Below are 21,233 nucleotides of genomic sequence, written 5' to 3' on the forward strand. Positions count from 1 at the left end.
GTGTAAACCTGAATCTTAGAAAGTCTCCAAAAGGCACCTTTCACATTAAGAACTGATCTTGTTTGAAGGCACTCTGCGGCCGCAATCACCTAGCAATCGAGATGTTTTGTAGAACTTGGTGCTCAGAGTGTCTCAGGAATTACAGAATCGCCTTGGAATGAGGACCTCTGGATTCTGTGGGAGCCATTCCAGTTGAATGATGGTCTCTTCCAAAATCCAAAGTAATAGTCCTTTTAAAGCAGGATTTTTGAATGTGGATTCTCCTTTTAGGATTCCACTCCAGTATCTCCTACAACTATTTAGAGAAAAGAAGACTGAATTCTTGTAACTTACTTAGAAGTCTGGAAATGCTTAATTACATGTTGTAATCAGCTTCTCTGGAGAAGGATCAAAACATGAAAATGGAAATCTCATTCCCAAATATTCAGACCCTAAGGATATATATTTTACAGTTCCATACACAGTGGGGCCGTGGCAATAACTGCCTTAATGAAAACATTGAAATTGTCCTGTGAATCCAAATTTTAAGGAGGTTACAAGAAAAAAGTCTGGAGGAATGTAAAATAAAAATAAAATAGGAAGAAGTAAAGGTTATTTGTTAACTGCTCCGGGTCTGCTTTGCCTTGGGTGTAGGTTTTGTGTCAGTTACTGAAAGAGCCTCTATTTTACAAGGTTTGCTGCTTCCTTTCCCACAGTAAACCTGCCTTCTGCCAGACAGGGAGCCTGAAGGCAGTGGGTTCTGCAAATGTGGTGCTAATAAATAATGGAAAATGTTTAATTTTCAGCTTTATGACAAACAGATTTGGGAAGAGTTCTGGGATTTACCTAAACTGTCTTCCTTTTTACAACAATTTTTGTAATGTCCTAAATAAGACAGTAGAGTCAGGACATAGGATACTTCCAAATGGGGTTATACTGCGGTTACTCTGATCCCTGGCGGTTGCAGGAGGGGCCCCTCCAGCAGTGAGGCCTCCTTGAAGGCCAGATGCTACACATGGTCCAAAATAGAGTCCGTAGAAGCGGCCTATTGGTACAAAGATTTAGCCAGAAGGGGAGTTCATTGCAGCATTTTTCTAATAGCAAAAAACTGGAAATTAATGCTAATGATAGTTGAATGGGTGAATTTTGGTACACCTACAGAAGTCAGCAGCCATTAGAAATGTTGAGGTATAAGTCAAAAAGGTTTCTTGACATGGAAAGATAGCTTCTAGATATCAAATGAAGAGAGCCAGGTTTCCAAATAGTATCTGAGGTATGATGTGATTTTTGTGGTGGAAAAAATTTATGTAATATTGCTGTTGATAGAAGACAATCTGCAAGGATATTCACCAAAGTGTTTTTAGTGTTACTGCTAGGTCACAGCATTATAGATGGTTTTTATTCCCATCCTTCCTTATTTGCATTTCCTAATATTTCTGCAGTAAGTGTTTGTGTAAAAAAGACTCCTTAAATGATGGGTCACTGACTACATGAATTATTTCATGCAGACTACTCTAGAGGTGATTCTGGAAACATTCTTGATTCTCTGGGGCTCTACCACCACACTTCAATCTTTCAGATTTGTGGCCAAGGTAAGACCAGCCTTGTTGATGCTAACTTCCCTGCATTCAATTTTTATCTCATTTCCAGATGAAATCATGCATGCACGCACTTTTTATTTTGCCTTTACACAGATTTTTTTTCCTGGTAAATCTAGAGTTAATTCCACTTTTTTTAGTTTGGAATCCATTTCCTAAATTTCCAAGAAGAACTTGAGAAATGCCTTCTAAGTTAGAAAAGTGACTCAAGTCTGGGGCAATTATTTATGATCTTTCTCAGAGGCTAAAAGGTTTACTACAAAGTGGATTTTTTAAATATTTAAATGTAAAAATGATTTCCTGACCTAGCAGATAGTTCTCTGCAGGATGCATGAGTCCTGCTTGCTGTTGCTCTTTCAGAGGGTACCCTTTCTGCTCGGGGAACCTTAGATTGTGTTAAGTAGTAGGAGGTGTAGACCCTTGATAGTCTGATCCACATGCAAACAAGTCTGGGAGGTGTTTGATTCCAAAGCAATTATATGCTTGCTTGGGACATTTGCTGTGGCCAACCAACTGTGGGCACTGCTTGATAGGGTCCGGGGCCATTAGTCATTAATCGTAACTGATTAGAAACAGATCTGTTTTAGCTGTACTAAATGTGGATCATCCATAACACCTTTCAGACAGTTTGAGGGCTGGGAATGTGGGAGGAATTTGGGCACAGTAAGTAGCCACTCTCTAGAAATAATAAGTCTGAGGAAGATCCTTGACATATGTGAGATGGGAAGTTAAGAGAGAGAGTTTATTCAACTTGAATCCTTAAAGAATACTCCGTCTTTTCAATGTGTCACAAACTACTCATTTAAGGCCCGGCTCAAATGTCACCTCCTTTAGGAGACCTTTCGCACTCACCTGGGAGGATCGTGTGACCTGGGTGCTTGGCTCAAACCTCTGTCCAGCAGCTTCCACAGATCTCGACAGATCACTCCGCACATTATGTGGAATCACAGTTAATACATCACAGTAGAATGTGAAGCCCTCGAGGGGAAAAGGACTGAGGTGTCTCAGAATTCCCAGCACAGGCTTGGCTTAGAGTGCTGTCAATAAATACCTGTTGTTTAAATGTTGAGTGTAAGTAGAGTGACCCAAATAAAACTGCCCTGTAGATATACTTGTCCCTGAAGAATGACCATCTGGGTAATCAATCAAAGATGATCATCTGGAAAGCCTACTAGTAAAAATTTTGACTTCTTTAAATTGTACCTGTTCTGAAAACCTTCTTGAACAGTTTCCTACCTAGGCTTGTTAGGTCCGTTACGAAGTACGCAAGGGTAGGCACAAATTCAGCATGGGGTCGAGGTGAGAGAGATGACAGAGTCAGAAGATTTCAGGACCCATTCCTGTGTGGTCTTGAGAGGTCTCAGCCTCTCAGGGCCTCCATCATCTTATCTGTAAAATGGGCTTGAGAGATGCTTGTCCTGCAGGGTGGCTGAGGGAATTGCTGAGAAACACATAAAACTGCCTTGTAAAAGAATGGACTAACAGTTACCAAAGGGAAAGGGACTGGGGAGGATGGGTGGGAAGGGAGGGATAAGGGGGTGGAAAAAGAAAGGGGGCAGTATGATTAGCATGTATAATGTGGGGGGGGCAAAGGGAGGGCTGTGCAACACAGAAGACAAGTAGTGATTCTACAACATCTTACTTCGCTGATGGACAGTGATTGTAGTGGGGTTTGTTGGGGGGACTTGGTGATGGGGGGAGTCTAATAAACATAATGTTCCTCATGTAATTGTAGATTAATGATACCAAAATAAATAAATAAAATGCTTTGTAAACTAAAATGCCACAGAAGCAATGACCTTAGAGCTGTCCAGACCTCATTTAATTTTCCTAAGTAAAGTGCCCTAAGGCCTAAAGCTACCCAAGACCAGCTCTGAAGAGGGTTGTACGTAGTCTCCCTAGAGAAACCTGGAAGGCCCTGTAAAGCAGCCCATGGGTGCCATTTCTTTCATTGACTGAGTTTTCCTCCAAGGCCAGGATAGGGTTCTACCAACCACATTTCAACACAAAGACTGGTGTGGCTCCCAGAACCATCTACTGTGGCAGGACTGGAAATGTGCACAAAAGAAGGGCCCCATCCCACAGAGAACAAAATTTATCTTTTAGAAACAGCTGTTGTGTTAAATTTCATCCTTTGGACATTTTAGAAAAGAATCTGTGACCTTTTACTAAGGCACACAAGTGTGAGTGAAACCTAGAAAGTTAAGATTGACAGAAGGTATTTTACCCTTTAAGGACATTGTGTAAATATTCTGATCTGTTTTACCAAGCTGGCTGTATTGGCACTTGTTGCTATACTGCAAGAGCAAGAAAATTATTTGACAGTGACCAAGGTCCCAGTCCGTGATCCCTGGGATTTGGGCTTGAGCTAGGTACCAACACATAGTCAGGGGTTGGCTATATCTGACTTCACCATCTCATTCATCCTTTTTTCCCCCTTTTCTTAAAATATGAAAGTTTTAAAACTATATGTAAAAGTAGAAAGAATAGTATGAAGAACCACTGTGTTTTCTCAGACAGTTTCAAAAATGATCAACTACTTCTCTCTCACTTGCCAACTTTACATTTCCCTGTATGGCCCCGGAAGATGACTGGTTAGCCAGAGACGGGTAAGATTCCTCAAGGGAGGAACAACCTAAGATAGGCACAGTCGCAGGGGGGCCATCAGGTGAGAAATTGGGGACCAACAGAGGTGAGGCTTAGAACCTCTGTTTTGAGAGAAATCTTCTGCATCCGTGGATGTTTTGCTGCCCTTGTCTAGCTTGGATTAACACATAGTCTACAGGCACACACCTGATCATCTACATTTGCCCTCTTACAGCACTAAACTATGTTTTCTACCTTTACCTTGCATCTACCTACCACTTCAGCATTTTATTAAAAAAAATAATAATAATAATAAGGGAGAAATGTGGGATTCACATTTTAATCAAGTATAAAAATCAAATGAATATTCATATTTGACCTGATTGTTTATAGTTCATGATGCGTGATCAAAAACCGAAAGTTTCTGTGATGACTGCCCTTGTACATGTCACCATGTAAGAACTTATTCACTATGTAAGAACTTGTTCACCATGTAAAAAATAAAAAAAGATCAACTATTTGACATCCTAGCTTAATGTATTGCTTTTCCTTTAAAAGTTATTACTATGTTTTCTTAAGACGTATCCTCAACATCCCATCTGTCTGCCAACTCTTAGACACTTCTGTGTGTAGGTCTAAAAAATAAGGACATTTTCTTACACAGTCATGACACCATTGTCCCTCCTAATGAAATAAGTTATTCCTTAATATTACCTAGCACTGTGTGCATGTTCCAATGTCCTTGGTTGTCTCAAAAATCTGTTTAGGGTGGAGATCTCACTGTCACCGCCTTAATCACGTGGGGCTCCAGCTTCACCAGCAGAGACACAGACAGGCCTCCTGCCGTGGCGATGAGTGTGTTCACCCATGAGGTCTTCCCCTTGCTTTCTGACCCAAACCTCAACAAGTCTTTAGGCCCAACTTCCAATTTATAAGAAATACACAGGAACAAGTTAAACCATCTCACGAGGAAACAAGCAGACAAATGCAGAACATGGGACATTTAATGAGAAAACTGGCCCAATTTCTTGAAAAGATCAGCGTCATGGGGAAAAAAAGTTGGGGGGACCATTCTGACTAAAAGCAATTATAGGAACACAACAACCTCCGCTGGTTTCAACTTTGAAAAAACCCATACATTTGGGGAAATCTGAATAGGGACAGCAGGGTTGGATGACATTAGGAAATTATTGGGAATTTTCTTAAGCACAACGATATGATGGTAATGAGAGAGAATTCCTGATTTTTAGGAAATATATGCCGAATGGTTAGGGGTGAAGATTCATGATATCTGCAGCCCACATTCAAATGGCTTACCAACCACATATGCAGAGAGACAACATGGTGAAGGGCAGCCATTGGGGAATCTAGGTCTTGGGTATATGAGATTCATTGTATTATTTCTCTTCTTCTGTATGCTTTGAAAGTTTACATAATGAAAAGTTGGGGAAAAATAAAAATAAAGCAAGGCTGATGGTAACTCCTACTTCTTCATGCCACAGGCAGGATGATATCAAAAATATTCAGTGACTGATGTGGAATATCATCTAATACAGAGAGAATGAAATTAATGCATTTTCTTTTATTCTTGAAATAACCTACCATATATAAAGATAATTATTCATATAGCTAGATAAAACAAAGTGGCATATATTGTAACATAAGTTATTCATCACATTATTCTAATAATTTCCAAATAATTTTTGGTGATATGTGATTTTTTTGTTTACTACTGTTCTCACCAGCTAAATGGCGCCCCTCTCTGGACCATGGTCTTTCTTAAGAATTTCATCAAACTTTTCCAATGGTTTTCTCACCACACTGATAGCATTGAGCAACGCTCAGGCTCAGTAAGCAGAGAATACTTTTATCATCAGCAAACTCGCTCTGGATGCTGGCATCTCGCTTAGCTTCTACTAAACCCTAAGCAACTACATTTGGAATTTTTCTAGCCTTTATCATAGTAAGGCTTTTCTATAGCCAATCTCTGTCTTGAATCAACTATCTTGAAAATACTATGAGAATATCATGTAAGTTGCTAAGTTTTATTAATTTTTATGTACTTAGAGTCCACAGAGCTTTGCAAACATCAATTAGCCAAATTTCAGGATTAAATAAATTGAAAGACATCAAGATGTATTATTTTTATCATAAAACAGTAAATATGTTCTCATGTAATTTATTACAGTTAAATCATTTTTTGTAGGAATTGCCACTTGGCTGTTTCAAAGAACATATCATATTTCTTTGTTTTTCTAATATCCTCCTTTTTCATGGTTTCCTTTATCAGTTTATATGTTCAATCACTTCTATTATTTTATCAGCTTCAATAATCAAAATATTTCTTTCTTGTAAAATTAAAGAAAATACCAGCATCTCTATTAGAATATCATTTATTAAAACCACATCTCTTTGTTTTCATTTTCTAAATGTTAGCTATTCCTATTTTATACTTTCTATCAAAGATGTACTGAAGACTCAATCCAATTTCAAACTGTGGTCTGTAGCTTTAGTGCCTCAGACTCACTGAGGTCCAAATATTCTTTTTTTCAAATTTTAGGTTCACAGCTTATAAGATGCATTGTTTAATTTTCTCTAACATTTACTTGATGTGATAGTAAATACAATGCTATTTAAAGAAGAGAGTTAAAGTGATTTAATTTATTTACATATTTCATTACATCATTCACAAATAACTGAATAAACCCACTAAATAACAAATTAAAACATCCAGAAAAAAATCTTCTAACCTTTGGCCAGAATTGTAGACTTTCTCCCTAGTGTTACACAGATATTATCTGCACAAAATCCATAATGTTTACTTGTAAGATCTTCTCAGTGGAATAATATTTCTTGAGGACCAACAATAAAGCACAATATGCTACTTCAAATATTGTTCCATGAGGACAACAAAACCATTAAATAGCTTTAAAAATCTTAAATTTCACTTGTAGGTAAATGATCAAGATTTTTCTTTGTGTAAGAGATAACAGTTCATCAGAAATGATTAAAATTTTATTGCCTTGATTTATACACATTTTCCAAAAAGATGTTTTGTTACTTTGATAGATTTGCTTTGCAGTAAATTTTCCACTTGTTTACTTTTTAAATAACAGCTTTATTGAGATATAATTTATCCACCATCAAATGCACCCCTTTAAGTTGTGCAATTCAGTGGTTACAGTATATTCACAGAGTTATGCACCCATCACCACTATTTAATTTTGGAACATTTTCATCATCCCTCAAAAGAAGCCTCATCTGCCTTTCACCCCAACCTCTGGGAACCACTAATCTGCTTTCTGATCCTATGAGTTTGCCTATCCTGGACATTTCATATAAATGAAGAAGTTGTATGATACGTCATCTTTTGTGTCTGGCTTCTTTCATTTACAATGTTTTCAAGATTCATACATGTTGTAGCATATATCCATATTTCATTCATTTTTATGGCCAATAATATGACATTGGTATATCATATTTTGTTTATCCATTTATCAGTTGGTTGACATTGGGTTGCTTCCACTTTTTCGCAGTTATTAATAATGCTTTGCAACGAGTTTTGCAATAATACATAAGATGTGGAGTCTATTTCCCTACTCCTTGAATCTGAGCTGGCCTTATGATTGTTTGGCCAATAGAAAATAACAGGGACCTGAGTGCCTCCGCTGCCCCTCTTCAGCCCTTCCCTCACCATGAGAACAGACCCAGGATGGTCTCCTGGGCCAGGAGAGACACTAAGGAAGACAGTTGTCCCAGCCAAAGCCATCCTAAACAAGGTCTACAGCCAAATGACACCCAAATAGGAGACAGAACCCAGCCAAGATAGCAAATCAGCCAATCCGTCCCACAGCTGACTGCAGATACACAGGGGAGCTGGGCCCAGCCCAAACTGCCAATCCACAGAACTGTGACCTAAAGAAAGGTTACTGCTATAAGCTACCACCCTTTGGGAATGATTTATTAGGCAGTGATAACTAGCTGACACCGGTGGGAACAAGCCTGGGTGCGAGTGTTGAACATTTATTAAAGATGAAGAAATTGCATGATGCTTGGTGCAGCTCACACTGTTAGCACTGAAGAACAGCCACCATCCTGGATCCATGGATCAAAAAGGCAGGTAGGGTGGAATAAAGTGGTCCCCAAATGGAATAAGCCAGTCGACATCCAGATCACCAAGGAAAGGCGCAAGGCCAGGGTTCCCAGCATCCCGTTATCAGCAGAGGGCCACCGCTGCACAACAGGAAGACCGTCATGAATATGCTATGACCTTGAGCAAAACACCACACCTCTCTGGATCTCAGTTCCCTGCTCTGAAAAAGTAAGAGGTTCCAGTAGGTGATTTCTGAGGTCCCATGACCTCCAAGCTTAAAGGAATCCAACTTCCTGGAAGGTTGCAGGCAAATTCAATGTTTATGAATCTGCTTGTACCTGGGGAACCCACTCCTGAGCAGAATCTCATCACATACAGAATCTGATGCAGTACAGATCTTATTCCTCCTCTGGGTTAATCTTCTGTCTAAGGATTGGCTTTTGTATCCTGGTTGTTGCCCAAATCAGGGGTCTGTGTCTGACTTGCCCCTCTAGGCCCTGTGACCCTGCTAATCCAGCAGGTTCTATGCCCATGCCCTTCTCAGTGCCGTTCCCATGCCCTAAGAGAGGCCTTGAACAATCTTTGAAAGGACGAAGTCCTAGGCCAAGCCTGGCAAGGATCAGGAAGATGGTGTGACTCCTTGGAGGCAGGTTCACACATGTGCACATTCATTCATTCTACAGACTTGAGCACCAGCTGTGTCGGGCAGTGCCAAGTGTATAAGACATAGCCCCTACTTCAGTGGACATGGTTTCCTGCCCCTCAGCCTCCCTGTGGTTCTAGAAGGACTCCCAGGGAACCCCGAGCCCCCGGGCACCTGACCAAAGGAAGGCCAATCAGACTCTCTAGAAATGTGAATCTTGAGCAGAGATGTGCAGAGCTGGAAGGTGCTGGGGCTGAGCCAGCTGGTGGCCATAGCCTGGAGAGAGGGCCCAGGTGTGCCTCCTCCCGAGGTCCCTGGAGATGCCACTGTCCCTGCACAGCTGGCTCTGGTTCTTCAACTTGTCCTCTGATAGTCTGTGTCACTCAGAATCCTCCTGGTAAATCGTGATTTCTTGCCAAGATTAGAAAGGGTTAACTTTTGTTTCTTGCAGCTGTAAAACCCTTGCTGATACACTACCCTCAAGGAGTTTCCAATCTGGAATTCCAGAGAGCTCCTGCACAGGCCCTCAGAGCCCCAGTGGTAAGTAAATGCCATCCCTTGGTAAAGGCAAAACCCGGGAATAATTGGGGATGGGGGTGGGGGGCGTGCCGAGAGGGGCTTCAGATCTTCCACGAGTCTGGGGAGACGTGGCGCGGCTCAGGAGTTCACAGAGGAAGAGCAAGAGTCTGGCGTGTGGGCCCCAAGGGTGAGCACCGAGGAGACAATAGCCAGGAAATAAGTCAGAATATGATGCTGTAAGTGAAGTAATAAAACCCATCTTCAAAAATAGGAACAACGCAGAGCAGGGCCAGGGAAGGCTGTTGGGAGGAAGTGGGCTCCAGGCAAGGATGGCAGACCGGAGAGGAGACTGCCAGGTCGACAAGAGGGTGGATGGCTCAGCGGGGAACCAGCCTTCACTCTTTCACTAATGAACTTCATTTTTTAGAGCAGTTTCAGGTTCATGGCAAAACTGAGGAAAACAGAGTTCCCATATATCCCCTCCCTCCCCGGCTGTGAACAGCCCCACCAGGTGGTACATTTCCTACAATTGATGAACCTGCATTGACACGTCATGGGCACCCAGTGTCCGTAGTTTATCTTAGGGGTCACTCTTGGTGTTGTACATTCTGTGGGTTTTGACAAAGGTATAATGACACATACCCACCATATGTCTCTCACAGAATAGTTCCACTGCCCTAAAAAATCCTCAGTACTCCACCTATTCCTCTCCCCCTTGCCCCACCCTCTGACAACCACAGATCTTTTCGCCATCTCTATAGTCTGCCTTTTCCTGAATGTCATATGGTTGGGATCACGCAGCGTATAGCTATTTCAGATTGGTTTCTTCCATTTGGTAACATGCATTTAAGGTTCCTCTGTGTCTTTTCATGGTCTTGACAGTTCATTTCTTTTTAGCGCTGAGTGATATTCCATTGTCTGGGTGTGCCACAGTTTATCCAATGTGACCTTGTTTCATCAACTAGGTGTGCCACAGTTTATTTATCCAATGTGACCTTGTTTCACGCAAGTGAGAATATTGTGGTGGGCGAGGTCCACTGTAGAACAGGAAGCCCTGCCCATCGTGCACGGGAGCCGGTCCTTGTCTCGCTGGTCGGCTTGGGGACTGATGTGTGAGGAGGGGAGGCCTAAGACCACACACACACGGACCAAGTTACAGGGTGGGCTTTCGTCACTTCGCGAAGCAACCTTCTGAACATCAGTTTATTCAACCTTAAAATGGGCTGATGCTAGTACCCAACCCCTGACTACATTACAGGTTTGCCAAGAAAGGCCTTTGTGAACTGTTCAGTACAGTGCCCAGAAACAATTCTCCCCCTCTGCAAACTCGGCTCTCCCCTGGTTATTTAGACGAATGCTATGCCAGCTTATGTTTCTTCCAGTCAAAGCCCAGAGCAGACTCCCCTCCAAGGAGACAGAGGTGGAACGTCTTCCTCTCCACGGGGGACACGGCCCACCTGAGGGCTTTCTCCTCATCCCTTTCCCACCCGAGGACGAAGGCCGTTCCTGAAGCCTCTCAGAGTGAAAGCACAGTAAGGGTTCCGTTGGCGGGCAGCAAGGTGGCTGGCAATCTACCCTGTTCCTCCCCTGCCAGCAGCTGCTCACTACTGACTGAGAGGTTTGGGCTCCCATGTGCTCGGGCATTTCCGCGGGCACTGACGGCCTGGGTATTTGCGACTGCGGCCTGCCCGCCAAGCTGAAGCTGGATGACTCTCCAAGTGCCCGCAGGTGCGCAGTCCTGAGGGACCAGCGGTGTTTAGAATGTGAAGGTGAGTTTCTTGGAAGCAGCTGCTACTTAGGGGGGGCACCTCGTCCTGGTTTGCCAGGGACTTCCTGGATTCAGCACTGAAATTCCCACATCCTGGAAAGTCCTCAAAGTGCTGGTCATCCTACCACTAAAATGAACTCAAGGATCCATCCAGATGGCATTGAAGGGATGGGGATCTTGTAGGACTATCGTCCTGTGACTCCCTGCTGATTTTCACAGCCTACTGAAATAGTCTATTCTTCTGGGAGAAATTGGCAAAGCCTGGTAGCATCCCAGGGCCTATCAGGGCTAGGAAAACTATGTTGAATGTATCCACTTGTAGGCTGTGTAGACAAGAAGAAATGAGCACACCTCGATGGACAGCGACCTTCGGTTGAAGAAAAGGCAAAGGTTAAAGAAATCCGCTGGGGGTGGGGTGGGAGGAGAGGGACTAGACAAGTCGTCGCCTCTGCGGGCTGCCTGGAACCTGTTGGGGTTCTCCAGGTAACCAGGCCCACTCACCCGCCAGGTGGCCTTCTGTAAGAGTGACCTTTGCATTCTCCTTCCCTTCGGAGTCGAGGCACTCTCTCTCGCCCACCTCCACCTGTCCAGGCCTTCAGCTCGGCCCGTCTGGAAGGAGTCCCTGTCCGCCAGCCCTGACTTCTCCCCTCAGCTCCCCGCCCCCAGCACACCGCCTGTCCCAGGGGAGCATGAAGGCTTTCTGCACAAAACTTGCTCTCTGTGCAGTGGAGACAGAGGCCCCCACTGTGGAGTGGTGACCTCGGGGGTTTCCTGGCCTCCAGCCCTGGGAAGGGGTTTCCTTCCAGGCCTGGGAAGTTGCTTAAGACAGCACAAAGTAGTGGCCTTTGGAATCGGATTCACCTGGGGTTTGAATTCCTTAACTGTGTGCCCTGGGGCAAGTTCCTCAACCTCTCTGAGCCTCATCTGTAGGTAGAGATGGACAGTAACACATTTTTCATAGGGTTATTGGGAGGATTTAAGGAAGCAAAGTATGTGAAGTCTTGAAAACAAGGCCTGGAAGACAGCAAACACTGTGACTGCTGGCTGCACTTGTCTCGAGCCACATCTTCATCCCAGACACAGTTGTAGAGATAATAGGTCAGCCAGCACTGCTGCTGGAAGGGGGTCCAGCGAGGAGCCGGGGGCCATGGTGGGATGTGAAGAAAGTGGGAGCTCAGGTCGCCTCTTCCTCATTTATCTGCTAGCTACTTTGGGATCTGGGTAATAAAAAAGGTCAATAAACCACAGATAGGTCAAGCCCATCAGTGCCCAGTGGAACTTTCTGTTGTGATGAAAATGTCCCATATCTGCACTGTTTAATACAGCTGCCACTAGCCCCATGTGGCTACCAAGCACTTAAATATGGGCTAGCATGACTGAAGGACTGAACTTTTAATTGTATTCAGTGTCAATTAATTTGAATTTAGATTTAAATAGCCACACACCACATAGCCAGTGGCTATCACACTGGACAGCCCAGGATGCTAACCTTTTTGGCACAAAGAGGGAACTGAGGCAAGGGCAGCATTGTGATGGGGGCCAGGTGTGGATACAGTGAAGGTCCCTGTGGCCAGGATTCTCACCTGGCCCTGGTCGGCTAGCTCACTACACACATGTGGGCAATATGTTGTTATTGACTCTATATAAAGAGCTCCGCCCAGTGCTCTGGGCGACATGGTGGCAGGGCTGCAAGGCTGCAGGAGAGCAGAGCAGAGGCTGGAGTGGTGGCAGCGCCGAGGATGGAGACTGGCAGAGAGGCCCAGAGGCAGAGACCGGCTTGCTGCGTGCAGACTCGCTCTGAGTGGGTGGGACTCTAGTGACTGACCTGCCACCATGGGAATAAAGTTGGGTATAAACCCTTTCACCCCAAGGACGTTCCATTGTCATTCCTCATCGAATCCATAGTGAAGTTGCTCAGGGCTGCACCCCACTGGCAAGACACCAGGTCAATAAGCCAAGGAAAGAACCAGGCACAGGTCGCGCCTCCCCTCTCAGCTGCGTCTGCTGCAGACCATCTGGGACTCAGAACGCTAGCCCGGGAGAGATCATCTCAGCGGCTTTTGTCCCAGATTGAAGTAAACAAAGAACGGTCTGGAACATTTGTTCCGGAGCCCCAACAGGGTTTGGCACCCTGCTCAGGAAGCTCAGCTGTCCTTGGCTCAGCCTGCGGTGCCCTTCGTGTTGTCCTGGCCCACAGAGGCAGGCAGGCAAGAGGCTGGCAGGGATCAGGGGACCTGGCCTGGGCAGCTGCACTCTTGGAGGCCCCTTCCTGACCAGCACACCCCATGCCCCTGCCCCAGCTTGGACCAGAAGTGCCCATCATGGTGGAGGTCAGCCACATCTCTGCAGCTCACGGGCATGATCCACCTGCTCATTCCCTAGGCCTGCCCACTCAGAGTACCCAGGTGGAGGAGCAAATTAATCCCCATTCCTCTTCCGGAGGCTGGCCCTCAGATCTCCTCCCACCCAGGGAGGGCGGGCATAGAGTTGGGGGTGAGGCTGAGTGACATCCAAGCCCCCAGGAAAAGGGGGACGGTGGGGGAGATCACTGGCACCTTTCTCCTGCCATCTGTCCCTGACTGAATCCTGCGAGAATGCACTTTGCTGAGCTGATGCTTGGAAAATACGCTCTGGGCACCTGAGACCAGGTGGGACCAGTACTCAGGATTTCATATGTCGAAATCCTACCCCTTAATGTGATGATATTAGCTGGGAAATGTGGCGTATTTTCTGTCCCCCTCCCTCCCTCTTTTTCTAGTCTCCACTTCCCTCCCTCTTGAGCCCCCTTCCCTTCTCTTTTGTTGGAGTAAATTTTTATCAAAATGTAACATATATACAGAAAAGAACACGAATTTATGGCTTGTTGAATTTTCACAAAGTGAACATACCTGTGAAACCAATGATCAGGAAATTCACCTACGTGATGATCCTTCACAAAATATGCGTGATTGAACATGACGTTGTACACCTGAAACTAATACAATGTTATATGCAATTATCTGTCAATTAAAAAAAAAGACACCTGGGCCTCAGAAGGTCCCTCCTCGTGCCCTGTCACTGCTCCCCTCTCTGGACTTCCTCATAGCTGACTGCGTGTTTGTGTCCTCCCAAAATTTGTATGTTGTTGAAACTCTAACCTCCAAAGGAATGGTATTTGGAGGTGATGTTTTGGGGAGGTGATTAGGGTTTGATGGTCATGAGGGTGCCCTCGAGGCGGGATAAGGGTCCTTATAAGAGGAGATGCCAGAGAGCTTGCAAACCAGGAAGGGACCTCACCAAGCTCTGGCCATGCTGGTCCTTTGATCTCAGACTTCCAACCTCCAGAACTGTGAGCAATACATTCCCGTTACTTTTAAATCACCCAGTCTGTGGTATTCTACTAGAGCAGCCCAAGGTGACCAAAATTAATTTACTGTAGATTAATTTTGTCTGTTTATGAACTTGACTGTTTCTTTGACTCGACATTATTGTAAGATTCATCCTTGTTTTTGAGTACAGCAATTGTTTACTGTGGACAGAAGACTGAGCCTTTTCTGGGACAGGAAGTGCAAATAATGCAGGGTGGAATATTCCCATCGTGTGTCTTGGTAAACCTACATCTGCATTTCTTTGGGATGTTCACCTAAGCGTGGATTGCTGGTCATAAGGTCTGCAGTTGGTCAGCTTTAATAGATACAACCATCAGTTTTCCACTGTGGTCTCCCCAGTTCATACTTGTAACAGCCAAGTTTGAGGGTTCCAGGGGCTCCAGGCTCATCCACACTTGGTATTGTCAATTTGAATCATTTTAGCCGTTGTGGTTAGTGTGAGTGGTGATCATTGTGATTTGAAGTTGCACTTGCCTGGAAACTCATGAGGTTGAACACCTTTCTGTGTGGTTACTGGCCGTTCAATAACTTCTTTTGTAAAGGTCCTGCCTGAGCTCATTTTTTGTTATGTTATCTACCTTTTTATGATTGATTTGTGAGAGTTTGCATGTTTTCCAGACAGGTTTTTAATATGTATATTTGTGTATATGTATGTGTACATATATATAACCAAATATCTTGTTTCTCTCACACACTTACCTTTTTACTCTCTTACAAGTGTTTCTTGCTGAACAGAAATTTAAAATTTTAATCAAATCCAATTTGTCAATTGATTTCTCTTGTGGTCAAATGTTTTGCATCTTATTTAAGAAGTCTTTATGCTAAAGTCATGAAAATTTTCTGAGGTTTGTTTTTTTTCTCTAGAAGCCTTGTTTTACTTTACATATTTGATTCTTGCCTATGGTATGAAGTAAGGGTCAACATTTTTGTATGTTATGTGATCTAAGGACCCAAATGTGTTTTTTCTCTATTAATTCACAGTTGACTCAGCACCAGTTACTAGAGAGAATCCTTTCCCCATGGCAGCCCATTGGCACATTCATCAAGTCAAATGCAGGTGTGTCTGTGAACTCTCTTACTCTCGTGGCCTGTTTATCCTAATGGGGGTCTATGATAACTGTTGATATCTGTTCTTCTTGGCCATTCTTGGTTCTTTGCATTCCCATATAAACTTTAGTATCAGCTTGTCAACTTCCACATCCCCCAGATAATCTTGCTGAGATTTTAATTGCACTGAATCTATAGATCAATTGGAAATAATAGACATCTTTACAATATTGAGCTTTCTAATCCACAAACCAGATATATCTGTCCATTGATTCAGGTCTTTATTAATTTCTTGCAATACTGACTTGCGTTCTGTGTAGACGTCTCACGTGTCTTTCATTCATTTTATTCCAAGGCATTCAATGTATTATGTGCACGGTTGCGCATGCTTCCAATATGTGGGTTCGTGTGCATTCCCATGATATATTGTAAATAGTAGTATTTTAAAATTTCATTTCTACTTACTACTGGTATGTTGAAATACAGTTGATGTATGTTGATACTGACCTTGTATTTAGCAACTTTGTTAATTATTAATTCTAAGGGTTTATCTACAGACTTAAAATTTTTTCTATGCATACAATCATGTCGCCTGTGAGTAATAACAGTCTTATTTGTTCCATTCTATACCTTTTACTTCTCTTTTTACCATTTTGCTCGTGCTTGGACCTTCATATAATGTTAAATAGAAGTGTTGATAGGGCACGCCCTTGTCTTATTCCTGTCTTAGGGAGAAAGCTTTCAATATTTCACATTCAGTAAGATGCTTGTGATAGTTTTTTTGCAGACATTCTATTAGATTGAGGAAGTTTCCGTACTTTTTCTATGACCTTCTATTCCTACTTTCCTGAAAATTTTTTATTACTATGAATGAATATTGGATTTTATCAAATGCATATGATTTTTCCTCTTATTTGGTTAAGTGTGGTAAACTACATTGTTTTAATGTTTAAAATTAATCTTTCACTTGTAGAATAAACCAATTTCTTGTGAGGTATCATTTTCATATATCACTGGATTTAATTTGCTAATATTTTGCCAAGGGATTTTGGATCATTGTTCATGAAAGAGAGTCACTTGTAATTTTCCTTTCTTGTAATGTCCTTATCAGGTTTTGAGATCAAGGTTATGTTGGCTTACAAAATAAGCTGGGCAGGATTCCACCTATTTCTATTCTCTAGAAGACTTTGCATAAGATGGGAGTTATTTCTTCCTAACTTGTTTGAGAGAATTCTCTGGGGAAGCCATATGTACCTGGGGGGTTGGGAATGGAGAGAGAGAGAGTATGTGTTGTGTGTGGAAGTTTTTAATTCAAAATTCAGTTTATGCAGTACGTATAGGCTTATTCATATTTTATATTTCTTCTTGTGACAGTGCTGGTAAACTACTTTTTCAAGCAATTTGTCCACTTCATCTGTTTTAAATTAGTGACATAAATTTGTTTGTGATATCATAACACTGTTTTTTGTTTTTGTTTTTGTTTTTGTTTTGTAGATAATTATTTTTTATTGAAGGGTAGTTGACACACAGTATTACATTACATTAGTTTCAGGTGTACAACACAGTGGTAGAACATTTATATACATGATAATTCTAGGTAGCAGCTATCACCATACCAAGTTGTTACAATATTTTGACTATATTCCTTATGCTATACATTACATCCTGGTTACTTATTTATTTTACAATTGGAAGTGTGTACTTTTGTTGTTGTTGTTGTTGTTGTTGTGAGGGCATCTCTCATATTTATTGATCAAATGGTTGTTAACAACAATAAAATTCTGTATAGGGGGGTCAATACTCAATGCACAATCATTAATCCACCCCAAGCCTAATTTTCGTCAGTCTCCAATCTTCTGATGCATAACGAACAAGTTCTTACATGGAGAACAAATTCTTACATAGTGAATAAGTTACATGGTGAACAGTACAAGGGCAGTCATCACAGAAGCTTTTGGTTTTGTTCATGCATTATGAACTATAAACAGTTCAAATATGAATATTCATTTGATTTTTAAACTTGATTTATATGTGGATACCACATTTCTCTCTTTATTATTATTATTTTTAATAAAATGCTGAAGTGGTAGGTAGATACGAGATAAAGGTAGAAAACATAGTTTAGTGTTGTAAGAGAGCAAATGTAGATGATCAGGTGTGTGCCTGTAGACTATGTGTTAATCCAAGCTAGACCAGGGCAATAAAACATCCACGTATGCAGAAGATTTCTCTCAGAACAGGGAGGGTGAGGTTCTAAGCCTCACCTCTGTTGATCCCCAATTTCTCACCTGATGACCCCCTGCGACTGTGCCTGTCTTAGGTTGTTCCTCCCTTGAGGAATCTTACCCGTCTCTGGCTAACCAGTCATCTTCCGGGGCCATACAGGGAAATGTTAAGTTGGTAAGTGAGAGAGAAGCCTTATTGTTTGAAAAGGTTAGCTTTTTACTTCTTTGCAGATTTATGCCCTGTGACTTCTATGCCCAGCATTTGTCTTGAGGTATCTTTACCACTTGGAAGAATTATGATACTCGGTAAATTCTATATGAGGCACGAATTCTATTTAAGGGTTGTAATTAGGAAGGAAGAAGAAAAGCTATACAAGTAGCAGGCAGAAGAAAACCTGGGAAGATTGATTATTTCTTTGACATATCTTCTTGTAGAGTAACTTCAGCATGTATAGGTTTTAAACTACTAATTAAATTGTGCACACACATTAACATAATAGGAGTATAGTTACATAACCAAAGCATACCTGTAATTAACAGCCATCTCCAGTGAAACCAAGAAAAGCAGTTAGACACCTTAGGCATTTGTGAAAACTTATCTATGATATGGTGGATATTGTCCAACTGAGCTTGAACAGTCTGAGAGAAATCAGACAAATTAAAACAACCCATTCCTGGGGACTGTTCACATCCCATATGTTCTTTTAACAGTAAATAGTCTGTAGTTGTAAGATTTTGGAGCGCTACAATTTGCACTTCTCCTAATTCTTGTTTGAGTTCCAACAGTATAGATCCAGTCAAATTTGTTGTTTTACTGTATGCACAGGCCAGCTTAGATATCTCCTTCCTCATTCCCATGGCAAGTCCAGGAACTGGTGGGATGAGTGCATCTACACCTGTAGCAGTGCGTGGATCTTTGTTGGGGTTTTTTGATGATCATCTTCTGGCATGAGTCTTCCAGAGAGTGCTGATGTTGGAAGGTCTTTTTCATATCGTATCTTAGTTCATTTTCGGGGTAGCCCAATTAGGCTTTGATCCTCTGTATAAACACAAACAGGCCCTTTGCCTACACTTTTATATGCCCTTTATACCCTTGTGTAGAACTCGTTGGAGGTCACCACACAGGAACTGCCTTTTTTGTTTTTTTGGTATCACTAATCGACACTTACATGACGAATATTATGTTTACTAGGCTCTCCCCTATACCAGGTCTCCCCTATAAACCCCTTTACAGTCACTGTCCATCAGCATAGCAAAATGTTGTAGAATCACTGCTTGCCTTCTCTGTGTTGTACAGCCCTCCCCTTTCTCCTACCCCCCTACGCATGTTAATCTTAATACCCCCCTACTTCTCCCCCCCCTTATCCCTCCCTACCCACCCATCCTCCCAGTCCCTTTCCCTTTGGTACCTGCATAACACTGTTTTTTATAACTTTATTTTTATGATTTCATGCTGACAGTAAAGTTGCACAAATAGTCCAGGTAACTCTCACGTGCTCTTAACCTAGAGTTCACCAAATGCTTACATTTTGCCTCTTTGCTGCTTTGCATATTTTTCTGAATCATAAATAGCAAGTCTTTTTTTTCTTTTGTGTGCTTAATTTGGGTAAGTTTTATAGCTATGTCAGGTGATTGATCTTTTCCTGTGTGGTATTTTATTTGCTATCAATCTTATCAGTAAAATTTTTATTTCAGATATCATAATTTTCACCCTCGGAAGTTCCATTTGGGCTTTTCTATTTGTTCAGTTTCTCTCCCATTAGGTTTTCTCTTTACTTTAAATCTTTGTGCACATTGAGCATTCTGATAACAGCTGTGTATCCTTGCCTGCCAAATGAATGATCTCTGACACTGTTATGGACGGAATATTTGTGTCCTTCCCAAATTCAAATGTCGAAATCCTACCCCTTAATGTGATGATATTAGGTGGTGCGGCCTTCGGGAGGTGATTAGGATTAGATGAAGTCATAAAGGGGGAGCCCTCATGAGTGCGATTAGCACCCCTATAAGAGTCAGAGAGAGCTTACTTCCCGTTTCTGCTCTGTGCCATGTGAGGACACAGCAAGAAGATGGCCGTCAGCAAAACAGGAAAAGGGTCCTCACCAGAACACAACCATGCTGGCGCCCCGGTATCGGACTTCGAGCCTCCTGAACTGTGAGAGACACACTTCTGTTGTCTATAAGCCCTGCAGCCCAGGCTGCCTGAGACACTCACGTTTTGGTCTGCTTCTAATGACTAACTTTTCTCCTGGTTATGAATCACATAGTCCCACTTATTTGCATGTCCAGTAATTTTCCATGAGATGCTGGACATGGTAAGTGCTGTTTCTGAGGGCTAGATTTCGTTGTATGTCTTTCATATGTTGGGCTTTCATAGGCAGTTAAGTTACTGGTGGATCAAACTGATACTTTTGAGGGTTCTTCTTAAGCTTTTTAAGGGCATGGTATCTAATATTTGAAGAGAGAGAAATTAAGCTTGAGGAAAAAAGATTAAAACCTGAATACATACTTTTCAAAGCAGCCCCCAAAACAAGGGAAAAAAAATATGAAAGTCTGCTACTTTGGTGAAAGACTAGGAAAGTTTTGGGTTCCAGTGTGAGAAAATTTCTTCCTAGTAGCTGGCAGGATATATTCGTTTGAATTGTTTTTATTGCTCTCAAATAGCATTCCTGAAAACTTTTGGTCCTTAGACACTTTTAGACTCTTACAATTTTTAAATTAATGCACAGCTTAATAGAAGACAGATTAATTCTCATGCTGGCTCTAGATTCAGTCCATCACAATGTCACATGTAGTCTCTGGAAAACTCCACTGCATACTCATGAGGGAATAGGAGGGCACAAAGAAAAACAACTATTTAATATAAAAATGGTTTTGACACCATGGGCCCCATGAATGTCTCCAAACCACAACTGGCAAATTCCTGGTCTAGAAGTCTGCGTCCTTGTGAGAGCCCTCAGTTGAATGAAAGCCCATTCACGGAGGGCAACCTCTCATGTCAGGCCAGGCGGGGCAGCCAGCAACAACGCTGAGAACTTGAAAGACAAGGTCCCTGGGGCTGTGAAGGGTCTGTGTTTGAGTTCTTTGCTGACTTGCTGATGGCACCTCGCTCTTTCTGCTCTAATCATGTCCTTCCTCCTAATGTACATCCTTCAGAAGTTTCTCCAGAGGGTCTCTGGTGGACGTAGTCTCCCAGGTTTGTCTGTCTGAGTGTCTTTATTGTCATTTTTATCTTTGAAAAATCCTTCTGCTATGTGTACAATTCTGGGTTTACAGTTTCTTAGATCCCCCCGACCCTTAGAAAGGAATTGGCCCACTGCCTTCTGTCCTGATAAGGCTACCTCAGTCCAGTGTTTTATTTTGAACATGATCCATCCTTCTCTGGCTGCTAGTATGATTTTCTTACC

The 21,233-nt window shown here is 42.4% G+C and overlaps 1 protein-coding gene across 1 annotated transcript in view; it reads left to right on the forward strand.

Annotated features, from left to right (window-relative positions):
* The first annotated feature begins 14,481 nt into the window (after positions 1-14,481).
* The window catches only part of ZRANB1 (zinc finger RANBP2-type containing 1), a 108,572-nt gene continuing 101,820 nt past the window's right edge, over positions 14,482-21,233 (forward strand). Inside the window, exon 1 of the mRNA XM_057506451.1 lies at positions 14,482-14,514. The gene's annotated coding sequence lies outside the window, so the exon portion shown is untranslated. The remainder of the gene's footprint in view (positions 14,515-21,233) is intronic.

The sequence above is a fragment of the Manis pentadactyla genome, chromosome 8, assembly GCF_030020395.1.
Source record: "Manis pentadactyla isolate mManPen7 chromosome 8, mManPen7.hap1, whole genome shotgun sequence".
Classification (NCBI taxonomy): Eukaryota; Metazoa; Chordata; class Mammalia; order Pholidota; family Manidae; genus Manis; species Manis pentadactyla.